The sequence below is a fragment of the Rhipicephalus sanguineus genome, chromosome 2 (assembly GCF_013339695.2).
Source record: "Rhipicephalus sanguineus isolate Rsan-2018 chromosome 2, BIME_Rsan_1.4, whole genome shotgun sequence".
Classification (NCBI taxonomy): domain Eukaryota; kingdom Metazoa; phylum Arthropoda; class Arachnida; order Ixodida; family Ixodidae; genus Rhipicephalus; species Rhipicephalus sanguineus.
The window spans coordinates 217,826,509-217,837,200 of record NC_051177.1 but is presented as its reverse complement, the minus strand read 5'-3'; the positions used below and the strand labels follow the sequence as shown (position 1 = coordinate 217,837,200).

Genomic DNA, 10,692 nt, shown 5'->3' with positions numbered 1-10,692 from the left:
CAATATGTGCTTTGTTTAACACGCATGAGCAACGGTGATTTATTGCGAAATGGTCAGCTAGTCTTTTTCATTAATTGGAGTTCACAGGCACATTTTTTATGCTATGTAACATGCAAGTCGTACAGAGCGCGCCTTGATACAGTTCAGCAAGCTCTAGGTCTGCAGTGACAAATTTTTGCGCCAAAGGCCTATGAAGGCGTTGCAGTGTGTACACGTGCTTTATAATACACTGCGTTATTCACAGGCACTCGAACATTAAAAACAATAAAAACACAATTAATAGCCCCATAGTACCAACCATAACTACCCATAGGAGCATTCCTGCGAATCATCTTTGTTCTTTTTTTTGCCACAAGGTGTACCTCTCGTAACCTTGTGAGAATATGCACACGTTAATACTGTCCCCGTTTTAATGATATACCAACCATGCATAGTGTCGCTTTGCTGAACCTGGTATGATTCTAAATCGGTTCGTTGAATGTTACGAGGAAATAATCATCGGCATTCGGGGCTTCGCGACTTGCGAAATTTGATTTTGATTCTTTAGAATTACACGCATTTCATTGTACAAGATGCGCGTCATCTTTATCGTCCCGTAGCTGATGGTGAGTACGGTGTCCATTTCGAAATTTTTATTCAATAAACTCTTACCTAATGGGGCCCTGCATCCAAATTTTGCCTAAGTAGTTTTACGTTGCAGCGCGTTTCTTGTATCGTTCTGGTATGAATGCAAAAGTAATTTTGGAGATAGACGCACGCAAACAGAAGTTATTGAACTTCTAGATCAGAAGTTCAATAACTTCTTGCAGTTCCTGCTTGGGTGCTTTTTCATCAATGACGGATCCGCAGCACGAGTGGATGGCAGGAACCGTTCTGCGAAAGCGTCGGTGATTCTGAATTTGTTGATCAGCAGACCAACTTGTTTTCACAACGCGAGCGCCATTCCTTGCCAGTCTTGGTTGAATCTGCATGCGGACAGTGTCTACTGCTCACCTTCTATGAGCACCCTGATGCCACCAGGAATATACGGGCATGCCTAGTTTTTTGGGCTTCAAAGCAACAGCGGCAGCGACGGTCTTCAGTGGACACGGCGGCACGGCCGTGACAATGCTGCCTCAGGCCCCTTTGTATGTACATGCAGGTTAGTGAACATAAATATGGTAACAAGGGTTGAAAGTTGGGCGAGTTAGTATGGAAACATCTTATGAAAAAACTGCGCTCGTTATCGTCAGTTCTTTCTTGGTGTCTCGTCCTGCTGCGCAGTTTTTTCTTAACATAAATATGGTAGCCGTAGAAATTCTCTTTGTCCTGTCGGGCTGCCGTGTCGACATGGTGTTAGGATGTGTATCGGGGAATGTTTTTTTCTTTCGCAGGAATGCTGTTGTTATTATCGGGGGATGTGGAAAAAAGAATCTTGGGCCTACAAATGGGGAAATGATTCAGGAACTTCTTCAAAACACACAAGTTATTCTTGAGTAAACTTTCAGAGATTCAGGAAAAACGAGCCTCTTCTGAAGGGAGCTTGGTTCAAATGAATACCACACTTTAAACCATAGTAGGGAGTTTAAAGGAATCTGAAGCTATGCAAGACAGACTAACCAACGTTGAGGTCTGTCTGAATGAAAGAGACAGCAATATCGATTCTCTCACCCGCAAGTTTGATAATAGATCCAGGCGAAATAACCTGATAGTAAGAGGTAATAGAGAAGACGGAGCTGATGACATTTTGATGAAAAAGGTAACGATGATGTGTTTAGCGGCATCCTGTAGCTTAAAAAAAGATCAATTTAAAGAATACATCGCCTAGGTAAAATACTGGAGGTAGAGACCGTCCCTTCATCCACAGGTTAGCTGACTTCCGGACAAATATAAAATTTTGAGTCATTGTTAGATGCCTAAGGGAACGAATGTAAGTGTCAACAAGGCTTATTTTAAGAGGATTGCTGAAATACGAAAACAAAATTTGACAGATCTCACGTACCGTGAGACTCGACGTTAAGCGAAGCATGCGCGGGATGCTGACTGTGGCGTAATTTTTCACATTGAGCGAAACGTTACGGAATGACGGTAGAGAAATATGGAAGTGGCATACGCACACTCATATGTTGAAGAGTCGCATATCTATTATATAACCAGTTGTTTACAGTTGCTTAACGATGGCAACATCAACATGGGTGTTACAACACCAGACGCGGTAAGCTGATATGTAGTGCTTATATTCTTCAATGCTGGATAGCGCGAATCCGAACAGGACAAAGAAAGAACGCAGATGCACAGGAGAGGCCTTACTCGCAACTAAGCTTCATTCAGGAAAGTTTCCCTAGATACACAGCCGAGTAGCACGCGCCGGCGCACTGCACGTACGTCACAGTCATAATTACAGCTATTATGCTTATACTTCTCCGTTATGACGGAGAATGCGCGCACGTTTCACGTACCCGCGTGTATGTGTAGAAGGGGTTCTTGACAGTTCTTGAACAAGGCCATCATCACCGTGATCACTGAGTACCAGCAGCTGGACCGGACTTGTTAATCGGATCCGTTCGTGATTGCGGCTATTTATGGAGTCTAAGTGTAGTGAAGTGCGAGGTATAGTGCAGCTGGTGGAAATCCCGGATGCCTCTTACGATGAAATGAACTATAATGCCTCATGTCGTGGACGTGGCAGCAAGGTCTTTTGATGCCCTCTCCACATCCAATCCGTCTTTCACGCAGTATAAGGACCAAGCGATGTTGGGTCTTGATAAATCAATGTTGAAATGATAAATCAATGTTGTCACCGGTAATGATGAGAGGCCTTTTTCTCTCAGGAGATTTATTGTAGGAAGCAGTGACGCCAGTTTTTGCGTAATCCACGTGGTCCAAGTTGCGGACTACGTGGACGAGTGGATGGTAGTTGAGCGTCTTCCAGGGGTGTTCTGTCTTCAGTTTCCTCACTTTTCTTTTGTCCGCCGAGGTGGTGTAGCGCTTAAGGCGCTCGGCTGCTGACCCGAAGGTCGCGGGCTCAATCCCGGACGCGGCGGTCGCATTTCGATGGAGACAAAATGCTATATGGCCGTGTTCTGTGCGATGTCGGTACACGTTGAAGAATACCCAATGGTTTTCGGACATAAGACCCCATCAATTATTATTATTATCACTTTCCTTGCGTATCAATGTGTGTGCTCGCGGTTACTGTGTTGGTTGTGACTCTGTATCACCTGTGGCACATACCCGCATAACATTAACTGTGGTTTACGGATATGTGCGACACATGACTGAGAGAAAGGGTTTCATGACGTAGGAGACAGGTATTTTGCGTTATTCATGTAATGACCAGTGAATCCTGTTCGTCATACTCTGATCCCCTGCTATGCCGATTTTGGTATATTACAAGTTATAGAGACGACCAGGAGAGCGCCCAGACGTAGGCGGCTAGATAGATAGATAGATAGATAGATAGATAGATAGATAGATAGATAGATAGATAGATAGATAGATAGATAGATAGATAGATAGATAGATAGATAGATAGATAGATAGATAGATAGATAGATAGATAGAAACGGCCAAAGTGCCTGAGGTTCGCTAAGAAATGCTTTGCATTTAAAAGTATTTGCACATCTTCGCAGGAGCAATGTTCAAAAGGAGCAAAGGTTAAACTTTTATGTGGCACAATGAAAATAAATAATGTCCTTGACGCATGGAAGGAACACACTAAAGAGCACTACGAGTGCTAAGCTCGCCAACAGAATCATTCCGCTTCAATTTTGGAAAGAGATTGCTTCAATATATTAAACGCGAATGCAAGAAGCATGATAAATACGGTCGAGGATATCGAATTGCTAATATTAGAACATGAACCGGACATTATTATGATTACTGAGACGTAGCTCCATTAATTAGGTACATAAATCTCGAACCTTACGTCATAGTTAGGAGCGACCAGGATAGCGGAGCTCGGGGGCTGCATTAACAATTCGCGAGAATGTTGATTTTACTGTACTTTCTTTTCCTGATGATATTGAGGCAGTGTGGATTAGGGCAATTTTTAAGAGTGGCGTCGTCCATATAGGGCCATATACATAGGCGACCAAACTCACCAGTACCTGTTCTTTCTAGTCTCCGGCGCTTCATAGATTGCAGTATGCGACATGGTGGTAATAATATACTTTTGGGGGATATCAACCTACCCAGAAGAAACTGGAACGACTACTCTCCTGGAGCAACAGAAATTGCGCATTGTGAGGAGCTCCTTCGACTTTGTTTTCGTTTAAGCCATGTGGTGAATGACTATACAAGGGTCGGTACGCGTAGTTCATCTATTCAGGACCTTGTCTTTGTGTCTATACAGGAGCTGCCTGTCCCTACTGGCCTGTGAGACTAGCCATGGTATCTCTGATCATAAACTTGTAGTGCTGTTTTTGTCTTTCCCCCACTACTGTCAACCATCTCCCAAAATATGTTTTAAACTTCCCTAGACCTCATGATGTTGGAGTTCTAGAATTGTTAGAGGGCTCGTACGAGCGGTTCTCTTAGTTTTTTATGCATAACCAGAGCCAAGATTACCTCTGGGAGTGCTATTCTAATTTGGTCATGTCTTGTATAGAACTATTTTACCGATGCGTCTTAAGAAAACTAGTAATACAAGCCCTTGGATAACAAGAGAAATAATACACTTAAAAGGGCGATTAAAACGAAAACATAAGAGTTTTGACTATAATGCTAGCGCTCAGCATCAATAAACAATTCGACATCTTGGTAAAGGTCTTAAGGTACTTGTGAAAGAATCCAAACAAAGGCTCTTTGGCATCACAGCCCCAAAACTTCTAAGGGAGCCCCGGGTAAATTTTGAAGCTATGTTAATGTATCCTTGAATGCTCGCTGACTGACTTGCTCTACGAAGGGTACTGCCGCTGAGAGTTTAATGAACAACTCAGTGTTCACAGAAGATAACGGCATTTTGTTGAAAATTGAATCGCCATCAGACAGACCGCCTATTACTGATGTTTAAATTTCTGAACATGGTGTCCTCAAGCTCTTGTTCAATTTGAACATAAAGAAAAGCCCTTGGCCCGATGGCATCCCTAATGATTTCCTGTACCGATGCGCTGAATGGAATTCGAAATATCTCGCATTATGTTTTTAGGTTTTCACTGCGGTTCCTTACCCTTACCCAACGAGTGGAAGAAAGCTGGAAGTGATTCTGATACCTAAAAGCGGCAGTACTTACCATGTAGCAAATTATCGGCCTTTTTAAATTACTAGCACTTCTCAAAGCTGCTTGAACGTATAGCTTCAAAGCATATATTAAGATATATCAATGAAGGTAATTTATTATCCAACTGCCAACATGGCTTTCGGCAAGGCTTTTAATAACACCCCAGCTCAGTGAATTCGTCCATGATATTTCGAAAACTATTAACTTTCGTGTAAAGACAGATACGATTTTCATGGACTTCGCGAAAGCTTTTCATAAGTGTCTCACCGTAAATTACTCAGAAAAATTGATGTTATGTAAATAAATCCTACCACTACAAGCTGGGTGATGTTATGTTAAATTGATGTTATGCTAAAAAATCCTGCCTCTACAAAGCTTGCAGCTTCAGCTGTAAAGTCGGGGGTACCCCAAAGTATCCCCGACTCTGGGCCCACTTCTGTTCCTTTTATTTCTGTATGACCTCCCGAATGAAACAGGCGCTTCTATCAAGCTCATTGCAGGCGACTGCATTATATATAATAGAGTAGAGGCAGTACGTGACCAGGTAAAACTACACTAATATTTACAGAAGATAAAGAAATGGTGTGATGAATGGCAGATGGTGTTAAACTCGCTAAAAACTGTAGTTATGTCAGTCTTAGAAAGAAAACTATTTAAATAGTTTTTATTATATTAGTAACCATGAATTTAAAGCATTGAACAACATAAGTACCTTGCTATGATTTTCACAAGTGAGCTTCTCTGCAACCATCACGTCGATAATGTGTGTGCTAAGGCCGATAAGTCTCTCTGGTGTCTCTGGTGCCATTTGCGCTTGCAACACCAGAACCAAAATGTCTAGCCTGCAAAACGCTAATTAGACCAATAATAGAATATGCAAAAATTGTCTGGGATCCTTTCTCTGTTAGAAACATATCAAGAATTTAATAAATGCAGCGTCTAGTAGTCTGGTTTATATTCAATAAATATCGGTGGACGTTCTCTCCTTCTCAACTGTGTGTACTAGCAGAACTAGCCACAATACAGGTTGAAAGAAAATACGAAAACTCAAATACCTTTACCGAATTGTTAATCATCCTGTTCACATATGGTATGCAGACTATTTGGATATTCTTCGCAGTGAAACTTCCAGACACCGCCATTCAATGTTTATTCGTGCTGCTGCTGTTCGGACTGATATTGTTTTAAGTATAGCCTCTTGCCAAGAGCAATCAGCGAATGGAATTCTTTGTCGGAACAAGTCGTTTCATGCTCATTCACGGATTCATTCTTAAAAACACATCTGGCAAAAAAATGTCGCACACTCGCCTTCATTGCTAACAGCGGCGCTGACTAGCCCTCCTAGGGTTTGCATGCGCATAAATACCCGATAGGTGGACGACCGCCGTTGTAGCTCAGTTGGTAAGAGCGTCGGGCGTGTATTCCGAAGGTCGCAGGTTTGGTCCCTGCCAGCGGCAAGTTGTCTTTTCGTCCACTTTTCTTTCTTCACGTCTATATCAGAATTCTCACAATACTCTTAAAACAGTGCACTTAACGTCCCCTATACCTTCCTTGGCTTCATTATCTGCTGGTTTTCATTACGGCTGTGTCAAACAAAGAAGCCAGCTCTGAAAAATTCCCTTCGTTCATTTGCTATGGGTACATCAGAAGCGTGAGCAATATATTCTTTATTGTCAACCAATCATAATGACCAGCATAAGCTGAGCGATCCTTCACTTCCGGCAGCAGAGATTGTTGATATACGACGCTGCAGTCGGCGCGGAAACCCATTTCGGAAACAAAAATAATATATCAAACGCTTTGCACTGGACGATTTCACTGGTGCCCCAGCAGTCATGAAGACTCATAGCAAGCGAACGGCCGTTTGAGAGGACATGCGCAATTTGGGATGCAGGGCCCCTTCAGTGCTAGTAACTCGACTAGAGAAGTACAACAAGAATGCACAACACTTCGCAAAAGACCAGAATAACTAAACAGTACTAGTAATACATGGATTAGAAAAATTAAACTCGTGGGAATAATGTTATTATTAGTCTCTCCTATAAGCTAACTAAGGCAACAGAAAATTACAATTTTCTGTTGCCTAAGTTAGGCAACATAAAATGGCAACAAAAGAGGCAACAAAAAACAGGCAACAAAAACAAAGGAACACTCTATTAGTTGTGCTTGGTTTAACAAAATCAGAACATCAGTGACTATCTGTTCAAGAAGCAGACCAAATTAATTGCAAATGACACTTTTTCATTGCTCAGCACATTTTGCGAATTCTTGATACAATGCGGCGTGAAATTTCAGGCTTTCGCTTATTGTATTATAGCAGTCGTTTGCCACAAGTGTTTATATTGGCGGGATATTTAAGCTATTGAAAGTTTCGCTCCTAGTGTTGCGTTGTGGCATGCAGAGTAAGGAAATGGCTGGTTGTACAATAAAACACTGTTAATACTTGTGCCCTTCCAAGAAGAGTTGCTGTTCAGTTGTCCACCGAAAAGCGAAGCCTGGCGAGCGAATGACAAGGTGATGCGAAGAGATCCTGATTGTGCTATTGCGTTCTACTCTTGAAGGCAAAACTCAAGCGTTGTCTAAGTGTTTCAAGCCGTTGTAGTGGTTCAAGGTGGAAGTTTTATGTCGAACTGCATGATTTTACACATTACCGGACGGGTCAGTTTACTACAGTGAAGTACAAAGTGCGCAGCATTGCAGCGTCAAAGTATTCACAAGCTTGAACGAGAGCATCACAAGCTCAAGCTAATTTAGAACGCACACTACAAAATTTCTCACCATTAAGTTTGTAAAAGCGGTACGATACCCCACTGCACACTCTTCGAGCACCCTATTTGGGCCGGAGCACCTTACGAGCGAGACGCAAAGGGTGCACTCATCGGAATTGTATAAACGTGGGCTGTTACAACTAATGGTTGCTGAATTACTCATAAGGGTCTGCACGAGGTATTCATCCGCATAAGGAAAACATACGATACATTCTAGTGACACATTGATATGGGAAAGAAATATTGCAGTGTATTGGCTGGCTGAAGCGTTAACGCATTAGGTTTGAGCTATTTTTGACACTATGCGCATTGTGATTCAGTTCATATTTCGAAAGCGAAACAGAAACTTCTGCAGGTGCCGAGGTTCTGACGGCTCGTCACTATCGCCCAGTTCCTGTTTGATTTTTTAACAGCGAAGTTGTTTAAGCCGGCCTTAAGAAGTATGGCGTGTACGAAAAGTCGGCCTTAAGAAGCATGGTGTGTAGAAAAAAACTGTTGTAAAAAAATGTAATTTGCGCCAACAGTTGCGCAAAGATTGGCACAGCGAAGCAAGGGCCTGTCGCCGCTCGTACTCGCTCTCCACCGAGACGTCTAGCTTCGAGATGCGCGGCTTCCTCCTCGGGAATACGCGCTTTCTAAGGACATCCCATCATTCTCTGGACACGATCCGGCGGAGCCAAGCAATTCACTATAGAGCGGAGCTTCTTCGCCATGTCTCCTTCGGTGCCCGTGGCTTGCTTGCTTCACCATCCTCACCATCGCATCACATCTCTCCTCCTAACGCTCCCTTCCCTTTCCCACCACCTTGCTACACTATACAATGCAATACAAGGCTATGCGATGCTCTGCTAGCGTGCCTGGATAACCGAGTGGTTAGGACGCTCGCCTTCAGATCGAGAGTTCGCGAGTTCGAATCGCGGCTCCTGAAGATTTCTTTTCGGCAAGTATATTTCTCTCTCTCTCTTTCTGTATATATTTCTTTCCGTCTCTCTGTTTATCTCTTTCTCTCTCTCTCTTTACCCGTTCTTTCACCCATCAGGGCTATGACAGGCTACGCCGTAGCGGTGAGTAGTGGGATTTGCCGAAATTCTATGGCACGTACCCATTCATGACGATGATAGATTTGCGGCAGGGTCAACATTTTACAACTGCCTTAAACAGCCTCGCTATTAATACTATGAGAGGGTATGTGCCGCAGGAATCGGGCAAATGCTCCTACTCACCGGTGGTCCAATAAAAATGCAGGTGGTATTGCACGAAGCCGCTCCAGGGTATATGTATACTGGTAGCCAAACTTCCAAAGAAGCCCATGTATCAAGTAGTTGGCGGCTCGTTGCCACCCTCACCATCTGCGTGTCGTGGGGAGAACTAAGAGCAAGCAAAAAATGCAACAAAAAATCGCCAGATCCCACGCGTTGTGGGAAATGGTTTCATGCGAAGCAGTCAGCGAGTACTTCTATGCTGTAATTTATGGCTTTGAGCCAAGCGTTACGAGGTGGATCGACGTGTTTTAAATGCGAAGCATTTCTTAGCGAACTTCTGCGACTTTGAGCGTATCTATCTATCTATCTATCTATCTATCTATCTATCTATCTATCTATCTATCTATCTATCTATCTATCTATCTATCTATCTATCTATCTATCTATCTATCTATCTATCTATCTATCTATCTATCTATCTATCTATCTATCTATCTATCTATCTATCTATCTATCTATCTATCTATCTATCTATCTATCTATCTATCTATCTATCTATCTATCTATCTATCCGCCAACGACTTTGTGTTGTCCTGGCCGTTTGGTTAATCGGATGTATACCAAAATTGGTATGGAATAACATGACCGTATTACAAACGTAAGTGACAGGTCATAACATGAAAATCATGACACGCGTGTCATGCACGTCATGATTTACATGCCACGCTCATGACGCACTCGCGGCCGTTTCGCTAGATTGATATACACCAAAATTGGTATTCCGCGATGTGACTGTATGAAGAACATGAATAACAGGTGGTAACATGAAAACCATGACATGCATGTCATGTATGTCATGATTTACATGCCACGCTCATGGTGCATTCGCGGACGTTTCACTAGCTTGATATACGCCAAAATTGGTATTGCGCGACGCGCCTGTATGACGAACGTAAATGAGAGGTGGTAACATGAAAATCGTGACAGGCACGTCATGTGCGACATGATTTACATGCCACGCTCATGATGCGCTCGCGGCCGTTTCGCTCGCTTGATATACACCAAAACTGGTATTGCGCAACATGACTGTATGACGAACATATATGACAGGTGTTAACTTGAAAATTATGATATGCATATCATTTACGGCATGATGTACATGCCACGCTCATTGTCCGATCGCGGCCGTTTTGCTAGCTTGATATGCACTAAAATTGGCATTGCGTGTCGCGAATGTATGACGAACATAAATGACAGGTCGTAACATAATAACCATATGTGTAGCATGATTTACATGCCACGCTCATGGTTGACTCGCGGCCATTTCGCTCGTTCGATATACACCAAAATTGGTATTGTGCGATGTGACTGTAGGACGAACATAAATGACAGGTCATAACATGCGAATTACGTTATGCATGTCATGTACGGTATGTTTTACATGACACTGTTATGGTGCGCTTCCGGCCGTTTAGATAACTGGATATATACCAAAATTGGTATGGCATCACAGGAGTGCGTG

At 42.8% G+C, this 10,692-nt stretch overlaps 1 non-coding gene across 1 annotated transcript; it reads left to right on the top strand.

Annotated features, from left to right (window-relative positions):
- The first annotated feature begins 6,583 nt into the window (after positions 1-6,583).
- Positions 6,584-6,657, top strand: Trnat-ugu (transfer RNA threonine (anticodon UGU)). Its single transcript has one exon. It is a non-coding gene; the product is annotated as a tRNA-Thr (tRNA).
- The last annotated feature ends 4,035 nt before the right edge of the window (positions 6,658-10,692 follow it).